At 44.6% G+C, this 15,095-nt stretch overlaps 1 non-coding gene across 1 annotated transcript; it reads right to left on the reverse strand.

The window, feature by feature from the left end:
- Positions 1-4,632: 4,632 nt before the first annotated feature.
- LOC138084946 (U2 spliceosomal RNA) lies at positions 4,633-4,823 on the reverse strand. Its single transcript, XR_011145341.1, has one exon. It is a non-coding gene; the product is annotated as a U2 spliceosomal RNA (small nuclear RNA).
- Between the last annotated feature and the right edge of the window lie 10,272 nt (positions 4,824-15,095).

A 15,095-nucleotide genomic window follows, 5' to 3' on the forward strand; every position in this document is an offset into this window, starting at 1 on the left:
TTCCTTCTCCTTCTGCCATCAGTCTTTCCCAGCATCACAGTCTTTTCCAATGAATGGATTCTTCCCATCAGGTGGCCTAGTATTGAAGTTTCAGGTTCAGCATAAGTCCTTCCAAGGAGAATTCAGAATTGATTTCCTTTAAGATGAACTGGTTTGATCTTATTTCCAAGGGACTCTCAGGAGTCTTCTGCACCACAGTTCCAAAGCATCAGTTCTCTGGCCTCTGACATCTTTATAGTTCACCTCTCACATCCACACATGACTACTGGAAAGACCACAGCATTGACTATAGGGACCATTGTCCCAACACCAAAGTGATGTCTTTGCTTTTAAAACACTGTCTAGGTTTTTCATAGTTTTCCTGCCAGGACACAATCATCTTCTGATTTCCAGGCTCTGTCACTGCTTCCACATTTTTCCCCTTCAATTAGCCATGCAGTGATGGGACCAGATGCCATGATCTTAGTGCTTTTAATATTGAGGTTTTTTTAAAAAAATAATTATTTATTTTTGACTGTACTGGGTCTTCGTTGATGCATGAGGCTTTTCTACTTTCAAGCGGGGGCTACTCTCTAATTGTGGTTCACGGGCTCTAGAGTACAGGCTCAGTAGTTGTGTCAAAGGGGTTTAGTTGCCCCAGGGCATGTGGAATCTTCCTGGACTAGGAATTGAACCAATCCCCTACATTGGCAAGGGGCTTTTTCACTCATTCTGGCTTATTCATGATCTGAACTTTGTGCTAACCTCAAAAGCCTGCCTTGTGTATCCAAAAGACACAGTGGTCTTACTTTAGGCCCTCTTCTCTTCGGAACTCTAAGGAAGAAGACAACTCTGTCAGTGGCACTGACCTCTCCTTGTCAGTCAGTCACCTGGATAAATGAAATCCCAGTACAACCGACACACTGAGTGGAAAGCCCATCATTTTAACCTCGACTCCAGGTGGAATTGGGTGTTTCTCAGCCGGAACTGCTTGAAGACAGAAAACAAACCACAGGAGTAACGTTAGAGACCTCAATGGAAATTGAGGGCATAGAAACAAAAGATTCAAGCTAGTGTTCTGGTTCTATCTTGAAGATGGCATCAGGAGAGATTGGGAATATCAAGTGGGAGCTTGGACACCAGCCGGTTTTGTAGCTTGTATCAACTGAGAAGAGATCTCTAGTCTTTCCCATTCTGTTGTTTTCCTCTATTTCTTTGCATTGATAGCTGAGGAAGGCTTTCTTATCTCTCCCTGCTATTCTTTGGAACTCTGCATTCAGATGCTTATATCTTTCCTTTTCTCCTTTGCTTTTCACTTCTCTTCTTTTCGCAGCTTTTTGTAAGGCCTCCCCAGACAACCATTTTGCTTTTTTGCATTTCTTTTCCAGGGGAATGGTCTTGATCCCTGTCTCCTGTACAATGTCACAAACCTCCATGCATAGTTCATCAGGCACTCTATCAGATCTAGTCCCTTAAATCTATTTCTCACTTCAAAGGGACTTGATTTAGGTCATACCTGAATGGTCTAGTGGTTTTCCCTACTTTCTTCAATTTAAGTCTGAATTTGGCAATAAGGAGTTCATGATCTGAGCCACAGTCAGCTCTCGGTCTTGTTTTCGCTGACTGTATAGAGCTTCTCCATTCTTGGCTGCAAAGAATATAATCAATCCGATTTCGGTGTTGACCATCTGGTGATGTTCATGTGTAGAGTCTTCTCTTGTGTTGTTGGAAGAGGGTGTTTGCTATGACCAGTGCGTTCTCTTAGCAGAACTCTATTAGCCTTTGCCCTGCTTCATTCTGCATTCCAAGGCCAAATTTGCCTGTTACTCCAGGTGTTTCTTGACTTCCTACTTTTGCATTCCAGTCCCTAATAATGAAAAGGACATCTTTTTGGGGTGTTAGTTCTAAAAGGTCTTGTAGGTCTTCACAGAACCGTTCAACTTCAGCTTCTTCAGCGTTACTGGTTGGGGCATAGACTTGGATTACCATGATATTGAATGGTTTGCCTTAGAAACGAACAGAGATCATTCTGTCATTTTTGAGATTGCATCCAAGTACTGCATTTCAGACTCTGTTGTTGACCATGATGGCTACTCCATCTCTTCTAAGGGATTCCAGCCCACAGTAGTACATATAATGGTCATCTGAGTTAAATTCACCCATTCTGGTCCATTTTAGTTCGCTGATTCCTAGAATGTCAATGTTCACTCTTGCCATCTCCTGTTTTACCGCTTCCAATTTGCCTTGGTTCATGGACCTGACATTCCAGGTTCCTATGCAATATTGCTCTTTACAGCATTGGACCTTGCTTCTATAACCAGTCACATCCACAACTGGGTATTGTTTTTGCTTTGGCTCCATTCCTTCGTTCTTTCTGGAATTATTTCTCCATTAATCTCCAGTAGCATATTGGGCACCTACCGACCTGGAGAGTTCCTCTTTCAGTATCCTATCATTTTGCCTTTTCATACTGTTCATGGGGTTCTGAAGGCAAGAATACTGAAGGGGTTTGCCATTCCCTTCTCCAGTGGACCATATTCTGTCAGACCTCTCCACCATGACCTGCCCGTCTTGGGTGGCCCCACACGGCATGGCTTAGTTTCATTGAGTTAGACAAGGCTGCGGTCCGTGTGATTAGACTGACTAGTTTTCTGTGATTACGGTTTCAGTGTGTCTGCCCTCGGATGCTCTCTCGTAACACCTACCGTCTTACTTGGGTTTCTCTTACCTTGAACGAGGGGTATCTCCTCACTGGCCGCCCCTCCTGACCTTGAACGTGGAGTAGCTCCTCTCGGCCCTCCTGCGCCCGCGCAGCCACCACTCCTTGGACATGGGGTTGCTCCTCTCGGCCACCAAAATTAGAGATACCACGGGAACATTTCATGCAAAGATGGGCTCGATAAAGGACAAAAATGGTATGGACCTAACAGAAGCAGAAGATATTAAGAACAGGTGGCAAGAATACACAGAACTGTACAAAAAAGATCTTCACGATCCAGATAATCACAATGGTGTGATCACTCACCTAGAGCCAGACATCCTGGAATGTGAAGTCAAGTGGGCCTTAGAAAGCATCACTATGAACAAAGCTAGTGGAGGTGATGAAATTCCAGTTGAGCTATTTCAAATCCTGAAAGATGATGCTGTGAAAGTGCTGCACTCAATATTTCAGCAAATTTGGAAAACTCAGCAGTGGCCACAGGACTGGAAGAGGTCAGTTTTCATTCCAATCCCAAAGAAAGGCAATGCCAAAGAATGCTCAAACTACCACACAATGCACTCATCTCACACACTAGTAAAGTAATGCTCAAAATTCTCCAAGCCACGCTTTAGCAATACGTGAACCGTAAACTTCCAGATGTTCAAGCTGGTTTTAGAAAAGGCAGAGGAACCAGAGATCAAATTGCCAACATCCGCTGGATCATGGAAAAAGCAAGAGAGTTCCAGAAAAACAGCTTTTTCTGCTTTATTGACTATGCCAAAGCTTTTGACTGTGTGGATCACAATAAACTGTGGAAAATTCTGAAAAAGACAGGAATACCAGACCACCTGACCTGCCTCTTGAGAAACCTATATGCAGGTCAGGAAGCAACAGTTAGAGCTGGACATGGAACAACAGACTGGTTCCAAATAGGAAAAGGAGTACGTCAAGGCTGTATATTGTCATCCTGCTTGTTTAACTTATACGCAGAGTACAACATGAGAAATGCTAGGCTGGAAGAAGCACAAGCTGGAATCAAGATTGCCGGGAGAAATATCAATAACCTCAGATATGCAGATGACACCACCCTTATGGCAGAAAGTGAAGAGGAACTCAAAAGCCTCTTGATGAAAGTGAAAGAGGAGAGTGAAAAAGTTGGCTTAAAGCTCAACATTCAGAAAACGAAGATCATGGCATCTGATCCCATCACTTCATGGGAAATAGAAGGAGAAACAGTGGAAACAGTGTCAGACTTTATTTTTTGGGGCTCCAAAATCACTGCAGATGGAGATTGCAGCCATGAAATTAAAAGACGCTTACTCCTTGGAAGAAAAGCTCTGACCAACCTAGATAGCATATTCAAAAACAGAGACATTATTTTGCCAACAAAGGTCCGTCTAGCCAAGGCTATGTTTTCTCCAGTGGTCATGTATGGATGTGAGAGTTGGACTGTGAAGAAAGCTGAGCGTCGAAGAATTGATGCTGTTGAACTGTGGTGTTGGAGAAGACTTTTGAGAGTCCCTTGGAGTGCAAGGTGATCCAATCTGTCCAATCTAAAGGAGATCAGTCCTGAGTGTTCTTTGGAAGGACTGATGCTAAAGCTGAAACTCCAATACTTTTGCCACCTGATGCAAAGGGTTGACTCATTGGATTGGAGGCAGGAGGAGATGGAGACAACAGAGGATGAGATAGCTGGATATGCCCGACTCGATGGACATGAGTTCAAGTAATGTCAGGGAGTTGGTGAGTGACTGAACTGATCTGAACTCACCTGAGAGTTGGTGAGTGACTGAACTGATCTGAACTCACCTGAGAAATGAAAGCGGGGAGACCCTCAAGATTTTGAGGTGTCTTTCAGAGAAATAGAGATTTAAGCACATCACACAAAAGTACCTAGCTGAATTTTGAGAAGTGCTAGTTTCTGCTTTTACATACTTCAGTAAGTGTCCCCGAGGGGGTGCACCGTTCTTGGAAGTACTGCAATACCAGGTCAATGCGTGGAGTGGACAGAGCAAGCTCCTATTCCAACTCCCTGCTCCAAAAATCCATTTAATATATTGTCCTCAGATAGAGAACATATCAGATATTAAACTGATAAGAACAGATACTACACTTGATCTTAGCCAAAAGGCCGAGAAGCGATACTGGGGCACCGCCCGTCGCTGTCACCGTCCTGCTGTTCTGCATGTTACAGTCAGGGTGACCCGGGTCCCGCTCACTCCAGGTCTCCCTTCCTTTGCCTCGTTGACAGTACTCTGGCGGCACTACACCAGACTCTGGAGCAGGCTTTATTCTCCACACTGTAAAAGAGAAATTCCGCATCTGCCCTGGCTTTGTGGGTCTCGGGCGGAAGCGCGGTCTCGAATCTGCATGCCCCGCCCTCTGTCGCCAAGAAGACGTGGCTCCGGCGGGACCGCAGCGCGCTGGGGACGGCCTGGGGCGGCGGCAGGGGAGCTCCTCCTTGGTGGAGAGGAGAGACCCGACCGGAGAGGGTGCGGGGTGGCCGGCGAGAGGGACCCGTGCGACGAGCTGTTGGCCGAGAGTTTTTCTGAAGCCAAGGTCGCAAGACTCACTCGCCAGAAACGCCCGGACTGCAGTGTGTTACACAGCCGGAGAGAGGGGAGAGAGGGGCTTGGTAGGGTCGGGTTCTAGAAGGTCTTCCCTGCCAGGCGGAAGGCGGATGGCCCACAGTGGGGAAGGGAGGGGGCGGGTCGATGCGGAAGGCGAGGCCGGGCTGTGGGAGGGGTTCACTCCAACTCCAGCGCCCTTGTCCTTCGGCGCTTCTACGAACCAAACCGATCCCGGGCCTCCTACCAAAAGCTCCCTCCGCCTAGACCCTCGTTTCCTTGCCCCTCCTCAGCTGTGGGCGTCGCTGGTGGCTGATTGTCAGGAATCCGTCTGCAAGACAGAAAACATGGTTCGATTCCTGGGTCGGAAAGATCCCCTGGAGAAGGAAAAGGCAACACATTCGGGTACTCTTGCCTGGGAAATCCCATGGACGCAGGAGCCTGGTGGGTCACAAGGTCCCAAACAGTCGGGCACTACTTAGTGACCAAACAACGGGAAACACTCTGTTGATCTGAGTTGTCACAGCCACTAGACACATGCAGCCAGGGAGCCTGGACAGGTAGTTCCTCGCAATTCAGAGGTACTGAAAGTGGAAAAAACAAATGAGGTTTCAAAGACTTAGTATTAAAGATTGTAACATATCTCTGTAATGTTGATATTAGTTATATTTGAAATGATATTTTAGATATCTGTTTTGTGTGTGGGGGGTGGGGGGCGGGGAGTGTGCCCCAGGGTTTGCAAGAACCCTGAGGAGGGATGGGTTGGAACACTCCCTGCCTTGTCATTGAAAACATAGAGCTCTAACCACTGACGACCGGAGACTTTCTGAGATATCTTGAGTGAAAGAACATATTAAACTTAATCTCACACACTTCTCTTTATTTTTTTATATGCCTAAGAATATTTGCATTTACCTGCAGGGGGGAACTCCCTGGTGGTTCAGTGGTTAGGCCTCAGCGCTTTCAGTGTGGGAGACTGCATTGCATCCTTGGTTGGAGAACTGGGATCCCAAAAGCCACACAGTGTGGCCAAATTAAAAAAAAAAAAAAGTTAAGTGTGTGCTTCACATATTTCTTGAAAGCACTGTTACAGATGGAAGTGCTGAGAGGCTAAGCATCTTGCCTAATGTGAAAAGAAGTAAGGATTTGCATTCAAGCATCCTGCTAACCACTGGGGACTCAGGTTTTTTAAACTCGGGGTCCTGATATTTTAATTGTGAATGATTAGAATACCTCTCTGATGAGGGTACTTGTGAAGCTACACGAGGAAATGCAGCACATCGGAATGTCTTAAGGAGTATATCCTGGGGAAAGTCACTTCCTGCCTGTAAAATAGAAATGATTCCATTTGAAGTCTTGCAAACTCTCTACACCTTCTCACCCTGAGCCTCCTGTTTCACATCCCGCTCTCCCTGGTCTTGCATTTCTGTTGGCTGCCAAGTGGCTTTGACACCCATGATGCTCACGTGGCATAGATACACGTGTAGATATGGACACAGACATATAGAATGTAGGTATATTCACAAATATACAGCCATTAGTGCTGTACTTTCACCTTGATCATAAACCTTTTGTTTGCTGGTCTATTCTGAGCATGTAGTGCTCTGGATGTACTTGATTTTTGAGGAATATGTGTTGAATGACTGGATGAGGGTCCAATGAGACAATGTATAATGTGCTTAGCCTGGGTCTGACAAAATCTTCAAATTTCTGAATCAGACATTTTGAAAGGAGGCCCCAGCTCTGTGTTTATCAAGTCCTCCAGATGATTCTGAAAAACTCCCAAATTTGAGCATGCACCCATTCCTGTGGGTCAAACAACATGGGTGACTTGACAGAAATCTATGAAATCAAGAAGCTGAATCAGGGACTTCCCAGTGGTCCAGTGGTTAAGTATCCACCTCCCAGTGCAGGCAACACAGTTTGATTCTTGGTCCAGAACTAAGATTCCCCCATGCATCAAGTGCTCTGGAGTCTGGGTGTCAAACTAAGACCTGAAAGAGCCAGAAAGTAAATACATTTTAAAAATGAATCAAACATGTAAGGTCTCTGGGGATTGGCCCCTGTTGTGAAAGCTCTAAAGATTCCCTCGACTGAGATAACTGGCTGACAGAGAGTTCCCTACACAGTGTGAGCCTGGCTCTCTCCCCTCAATTCACCTCCACAGCTCTCCCTGGTGGGCTTGTTGCTCCCCCCTCGCAGCTGTTGGCTGTTGCTCTCATGGCACTGTCCCCCTCTTGGGGCTCTGGCTGCTGTTCCTTCCTGATCACCCAAGGCCCTCTTGATGCCAAGGTCTCCCCAAGTGCCAGTCTCCTGTGCAGATGGATGGTGGAGTCTGTCCCTGAGTGGATCTGTCTCCTAAGACACCACAACCTGCTGCAACTGCCTCTTCACAACCTTCTCTGCTCTCCAGCCTTCTCCCGCCTCTGCCTTCCCAGCTCCAGCTATTAGGCCCTCAGGAAAAGCATAAGAAATGTCACTGAAATCAGATTTCCTGCTCAGAAAATGTTCATTTACATCTCATCTTACCTCTACCAAAAACTTGAAAATGGTGTCTTTTCCATTCCCAACCTCAAACGGTAGTGAAGGTCCTGTCTGAAAGGAAGACTCCAGGGGAATTCCATGGCACTTCAGTGGTTAGGACTCCAGGCTTTCACTGCCAAGGGCAAGGGTTCAATAGCCGGTAGCGGATCTAAGATTCCACAAGCTGGGTGGCATGACCAGAATAAGACAAACAAAAAGACGCCAGAAGGAAGGAAAGGAACTTGTCCAACTTCACTCCTCCAGTTTACTTCAGATTTAGGCAGTGACAGACTCATCCACCAAGGGGCAGTATCTGTTCCTTTTCTGCCCTGGCCTGGGCTCTGGGACTTGGTTTTGGATGAGTTCCCTCTGAATGGGCCCCTGGCGGGAGAGAAGGGTCTTTAAGGGGCCCTTTCCAACTGTTTTTCTTTTCACATTCATTCTACGTAGTAGGTTGTGTTTTCTCCATGTTATTCTTTCTTTTCTTGGCCTTGGCATCTTATTTCCAAAACCAGGGATGTAATCTGGGCTTCCCTGGTGGCTCAGAGGTTAAAACATCTGCCTCCAATGCGGGAGACCTGGGTTCGATCCCTGGGTTGGGAAGATCCCCTGGAGAAGGAAATGGCAATCCACTCCAGTATTCTTGCCTGGAGAATCCCATGGACGGTGAAGCCTAGTAGGTTACCGTCCACAGGGTGGCAAAGCGTTGGACACGACTGAGCGACTTCACCTTCACCTACAGTGGAAGAAAGTTGTAACCACTGAACCACCAGGGAATTCCCTCTCCAATATATTCTTGAGGAAGCAAAGCTGGGATTTGGAATACATGTCTTTGTCATTCCCTGGCGGAAGCCGCTCTTGGATCTCGTCTCCCCTCCCATCCCTCCTCCTGCAGACTCCTCTCCTCCCTTCAGTTGTGCACTCAGGTCCTGGGTTGGGATGCAGTGGAGACAAGGATGTCCTCAGCTGCTTCCTAGGTGAGCTCCACCCATCCTGTACCCTCCTCTACTCCAGAGCCTGGGTTGTCCTGGGGAAAGGGACTTGGAATCATCTAAGCCCTTCATTACATGCTGAGGAAACCAAGGCTCCCAACGGGAGGTGGCTTTTCCAAACCAGTTCACTTGTCAGGACAGGACTCATGATGACTCTCAGCCCAGGGTTCTGCCCCCCAGGCCTTGAGTGGGCCTCTCTCTCTAGTCATCCATCCCATGGCCTCTCTTTTTCTCCGCTAAGTAATCCTTCTTCCCTAGTAAAGGCCTAAGGATTCAGTATTATCCAGACCTTGCCTGGAAGTACAGGGTTTTATAGGTATCCCTCCCAACTCCCAAGGTGTCAGGGACCCCAGACCAGGAAACTCCCAGCTAAGGCTGGGTGCTTGGTTCCCACATTCAAGGAAACCCTTGAGTATATTTAGTCAATCCATCATGTAGTCATGCAGGTACTTCCCTGGTGGCTCAGACGGTAGTATCTGCCTACAATGCGGGAGACCTGGGTTCGATCCCTGGGTCGGGAAGATCCTCTGGAGAGGGAAATAGCAACCCATTCCAGCACTCTTGCCTGGAAAATCCAATGGGTGGAGGATCCTGGTAGGCTATCAGAGTCGGGGTGGCAAAGAGTCAGACATGACTTCACTTTCAGTATCTTCATGTAGTCATGAATCATGGAAGATTTCCTGATTGCCTACTGGGTGGCAGGCACAGTGCTGGGCACTGGGGAGCTGTGGCTGAGTAGAACCAGCTTCTGGGCTCAGTGCTTAGTCTGGTGGGGAGACAGCTTTGAGGAAGACCCTCCACTCAGCAGCTGGAATCTGAACCTGTCAGGGAGCCAATGGGAGAAAGCAGGTAGGTCCCAGCTAGTCTGTCCTACTGTCTGGAATGCTTCCTTGCCTCCTGGCAACTAAAACTTTCCTCTGATGTCACCATTGGAGAGGCCTTCATGAGCACCCCCTCTGCCATGTAAAGTAGCTTTCCTCCCCGTTAGTCTACAGCACATTTCTATGTTTTGCTTCATGGCTTATATCACTATCTGAAATGACTCTCTGAGTCACTGTCTGGTCTTCCTACTCCTCTTTATAATGTTCACTTCATGAGGACAAGTCCTTGTTCATTTCACTGAGGCCTTCAGACTGGCAGGCACTCAGGCATTGTCAAAATAAAAATGTTCCAATGTTCTCTGTAGGGAATTCTCCAATGCACTCTGTCCTGGGGTGTGATCTTATGGAGAGAAAGGGCTGTAGAAATGAGGCTGCCAAGAAACAAAATGGTCATTAACGGAGGAAGGCTCCCTGGACCCCAGGCTGGATGTGGAAATGGGGACTGGAGTTCCCATTTAAAGGATACTGGACTGGGGTAGGCCCCAGTGTTGTCCTGACAAACTGGGTCCCTTCCTTCATCCCTACCTTGCGCCTCCTCCTCCTTCCCATTTGTCCATCAACACCTTTCCTGGCAAAGGATGAAGGGTATGGGTGAGACTGCCAGTTTCAGCTCTCTTATCTTTAATCAAGTGAATTATTTCCCTCTTGGGTGAGAGGCCCAGGAGATGTAAGAGAAGTGCTAAAGAAGATGCAAAGATTGTGGAGGAAACAATATCTCTTTCACAGATACTGTTCAAAGCCCACGTCTGCTAATTTCTAGCTGGGTGACTTTGACAAGTTACTTAAACTTTCTGTTCTTCAGTTTCTTCTCTGAGGGAAAATACACTTGGGTGGAGTCGTGAATTTAAAAAATTCCTAGAATTACGAGTCTTCCCCTGGGGACTCCAGGAAACCCAAACTGTTTCAGAGATCTGTTAGGTGTTGAGAGCAGCGCCTTGTCCGCAGCATAGAAGAAATAATCCAGTATTAAGAAAAAACATGCTAAAGAAACAAAAGAGACCATAGCAAAAATCAACAAAGCCAAAAGCTGGTTCTTTGAAAGGATAAATAAAATTGACAAACCACTAGCCAGACTCATCAAGAAGCAAAGAGAGAAAAATCAAATCAATAAAATTAGAAATGAAAATGGAGAGATCACAACAGACAACACAGAAATACAAAGGATCATAAGAGACTACTATCAGCAGTTGTATGCCAATAAAATGGACAACGTGGAAGAAATGGACAAATTCTTAGAAAAGTACAATTTTCCAAAACTGAACCAGGAAGAAATAGAAAATCTTAACAGACCCATCACAAGCATGGAAATTGAAACTGTAATCAGAAATCTTCCAGCAAACAAAAGCCCAGGTCCAGACGGCTTCACAGCTGAATTCTACCAAAAATTTCGAGAAGAGCTAACACCTATCCTAATCAAACTCTTCCAGAAAATTGCAGAGGAAGGTAAACTTCCAAACTCATTCTATGAGGCCACCATCACCCTAATACCAAAACCTGACAAAGATGTCACAAAAAAAGAAAACTACAGGCCAATATCACTGATGAACATAGATGCAAAAATCCTTAACAAAATTCTAGCAATCAGAATCCAACAACACATTAAAAAGATCATACACCATGACCAAGTGGCCTTTATCCCAGGGATGCAAGGATTCTTCAATATCCGCAAATCAATCAATGTAATTCACCACATTAACAAATTGAAAAATAAAAACCATATGATTAGCTCAATAGATGCAGAGAAGGCCTTTGACAAAATTCAACATCCATTTATGATAAAAACTCTCCAGAAAGCAGGAATAGAAGGAACATACCTCAACATAATAAAAGCTATATATGACAAACCCACAGCAAACATTATCCTCAATGGTGAAAAATTGAAAGCATTTCCCCTAAAGTCAGGAACAAGACAAGGGTGTCCACTTTCACCGCTACTATTCAACATAGTTCTGGAAGTTCTGGCCACAGCAATCAGAGCAGAAAAAGAAATAAAAGGAATCCAAATTGGAAAAGAAGTAAAACTCTCACTGTTTGCAGATGACATGATGCTCTACATGGAAAACCCTAAAGACTCCACCAGAAAATTACTAGAGCTCATCAATGAATATAGTAAAGTTGCAGGATATAAAATCAATACACAGAAATCCCTTGCATTCCTATACACTAATAATGAGAAAGTAGAAAAAGAAATTAAGGAAACAATTCCATTCACCATTGCAACGAAAAGAATAAAATACTTCGGAATATATCTACCCAAAGAAACTAAAGACCTATATATAGAAACCTATAAAACACTGATGAAAGAAATCAAAGAGGACACTAATAGATGGAGAAATATACCATGTTCATGGATTGGAAGAATCAATATAGTGAAAATGAGTATACTACCCAAAGCAATCTACAAATTCAATGCAATCCCTATCAAGCTACCAGCCATATTTTTCACAGAACTAGAACAAATAATTTCAAGATTTGTATGGAAATACAAAAAACCTCGAATTGCCAAAGCAATCTTGAGAAAGAAGAATGGAACTGGAGGAATCAACTTGCCTGACTTCAGGCTCTACTACAAAGCCACAGTCATCAAAACAGTATGGTACTGGCACAAAGACAGACATATAGATCAATGGAACAAAATAGAAAGCCCAGAGATAAATCCACACACATATGGACACCTTATCTTTGACAAAGGAGGCAAGAATATACAATGGAGTAAAGACAATCTGTTTAACAAGTGGTGCTGGGAAAACTGGTCAACCACTTGTAAAAGAATGAAACTAGATCACTTTCTAACACCGCACACAAAAATAAACTCAAAATGGATTAAAGATCTAAATGTAAGACCAGAAACTATAAAACTCCTAGAGGAGAACATAGGCAAAACACTCTCAGACATAAATCACAGCAGGATCCTCTATGATCCACCTCCCAGAATTCTGGAAATAAAAGCAAAAATAAACAAATGGGATCTAATTAAAATTAAAAGCTTCTGCACAACAAAGGAAAATATAAGCAAGGTGAAAAGACAGCCTTCTGAGTGGGAGAAAATAATAGCAAATGAAGCAACTGACAAACAACTAATCTCAAAAATATACAAGCAACTTATGCAGCTCAATTCCAGAAAAATAAACGACCCAATCAAAAAATGGGCCAAAGAACTAAATAGACATTTCTCCAAAGAAGACATACAGATGGCTAACAAACACATGAAAAGATGCTCAACATCACTCATTATCAGAGAAATGCAAATCAAAACCACAATGAGGTACCACTTCACACCAGTCAGAATGGCTGCGATCCAAAAATCTGCAAGCAATAAATGCTGGAGAGGGTGTGGAGAAAAGGGAACCCTCCTACACTGTTGGTGGGAATGCAAACTAGTACAGCCACTATGGAGAACAGTGTGGAGATTCCTTAAAAAATTGCAAATAGAACTACCTTATGACCCAGCAATCCCACTGCTGCACATACACACCGAGGAAACCAGAATTGAAAGAGACACATGTACCCCAATGTTCATCGCAGCACTGTTTATAATAGCCAGGACATGGAAACAACCTAGATGTCCATCAGCAGATGAATGGATAAGAAAGCTGTGGTACATGTACACAATGGAGTATTACTCAGCCATTAAAAAAGAATTCATTTGAATCAGTTCTGATGAGATGGGTGAAACTGGAGCCGATTATACAGAGTGAAGTAAGCCAGAAAGAAAAACACCAATACAGTATACTAACACATATATATGGAATTTAGAAAGATGGCAATGACGACCCTGTATGCAAGACAGGAAAAAAGACACAGCTGTGTATAACGGACTTTTGGACTCAGAGGGAGAGGGAGAGGGTGGGATGATTTTGGAGAATGGCATTCTATCATGTATGCTATCATGTAAGAATTGAATCGCCAGTCTATGTCTGATGCAGGATACAGCATGCTTGGGGCTGGTGCATGGGGATGACCCACAGAGATGTTATGGGAAGGGAGGTGGGAGGGGGGTTCATGTTTGGGAACACATGTAAGAATTAAAGATTTTAAAATTAAAAAAAAAATAAGTAAAAGAAAAAGAAAGAAAAAAAAACTACTAAAGAAGGTGGACACAGCCTTATTACTGTGTTTTGAAAGATACAGGAAAATTTATCATAAATTAGTGCAATGATATGACCCTCAAGAGAAATAGTACTCATAAGTAAACCTCCCCAACAAGGAAACAGAAAATCACACATTGGTAAAACAAAACAGAAACCTTCACATAAGACCAGTACCCAGAAACAAAACGAGGAAGACACTGAAAACTGTAACAAGCCTGCTGTTGATACTTTCTCTTTTCCCTGAGAGGGATGCACTATTCCTGAAGGTACTACAATACCAGGTCAATGGGTAGAATGGATGGAGCAAGGTTCTATTCCAACTCCCTGCTCCAAAAATCTGTTTACTAAAATGTCCTGGCATAGAGGATGTGGTGTTGTTCAGTTGCTAAGTCCTACCTGACTCTTTGCAACCCTGTGGACCTCAGCAGGCCAGACTTCCCTGTCCTTCACTGTCTCCTGGAGTTGCTCAAACTCATGTCCATTGATTCAGTGATGCTATCCAACCTTCTCATCCTGTCTTCCTTCTCCTCCTGCCTTCAATCTTTCCCAGCATCAGCGCCTTTTCCAATGAGTGGGTTCTTCCCATCAGGTGGTCTTAGTATTGGAGCTTCAGCATCTGTCCTTCCAAGGAGAATTCAGGGTTGATTTCCTTTAAGATGGACTCATTTGATCTTGCAGTCCAAGTGATTCTCAGGAGTCTTCCCCAGCACCACAGTTCCCAAGCATCAGTTCATTGGCCTCTGTCATCTTTGTAGTCCAGCTCTCACATCTGTATATGAGTACTGGAAAGACCATAGCTTTGACTGTAGGGACCATTGTGACAAACTGTTGTCTTTGCTTTTTAATACACTGTCTAGGTTTGTCATAGCTTTCCTGCCAAGAAGCAATCATCTTCTGATTTCCTGGCTGCAGTCACCATCTGCAGTGATATTTAGAGCCCAAGAAGAGGAAACATGTCACTGCTTCCATATTTTTCCCTTCTATTAGCCATGAAGTGATGGAACCAGATGTCATGATCTTAGTGTTTTTAATATTGAGGTTTAAAGTTTAATTATTTATTTTTGACTGCACTGGGTCTCTGTTAATGCATGAGGCTTTCTCTAGTGGTGAGTGGGGGCTACTTTCTAACTGTGGCTTATGGGCTCTAGAGTGCGGGCTCAGTAGTTGTGTCACAGGGGCTTCCTGGACCAGGGTTTGAACCAGTGTCCCCTGCATTGGCAAGCAGATTCTTAACAACTGGACCACCGGAAGTGAAGTGAAGTGAAGTGAAGTCGTTCAGTCGTATCCGACACTTTGCGACCCAGGGAAGTCCAATATTGAGTTTTAAGCTGGCTCTTCACTCTCCTCCTTGACTCTCAGCA

This window comes from Capricornis sumatraensis, chromosome 8 (assembly GCF_032405125.1).
Source record: "Capricornis sumatraensis isolate serow.1 chromosome 8, serow.2, whole genome shotgun sequence".
Classification (NCBI taxonomy): domain Eukaryota; kingdom Metazoa; phylum Chordata; class Mammalia; order Artiodactyla; family Bovidae; genus Capricornis; species Capricornis sumatraensis.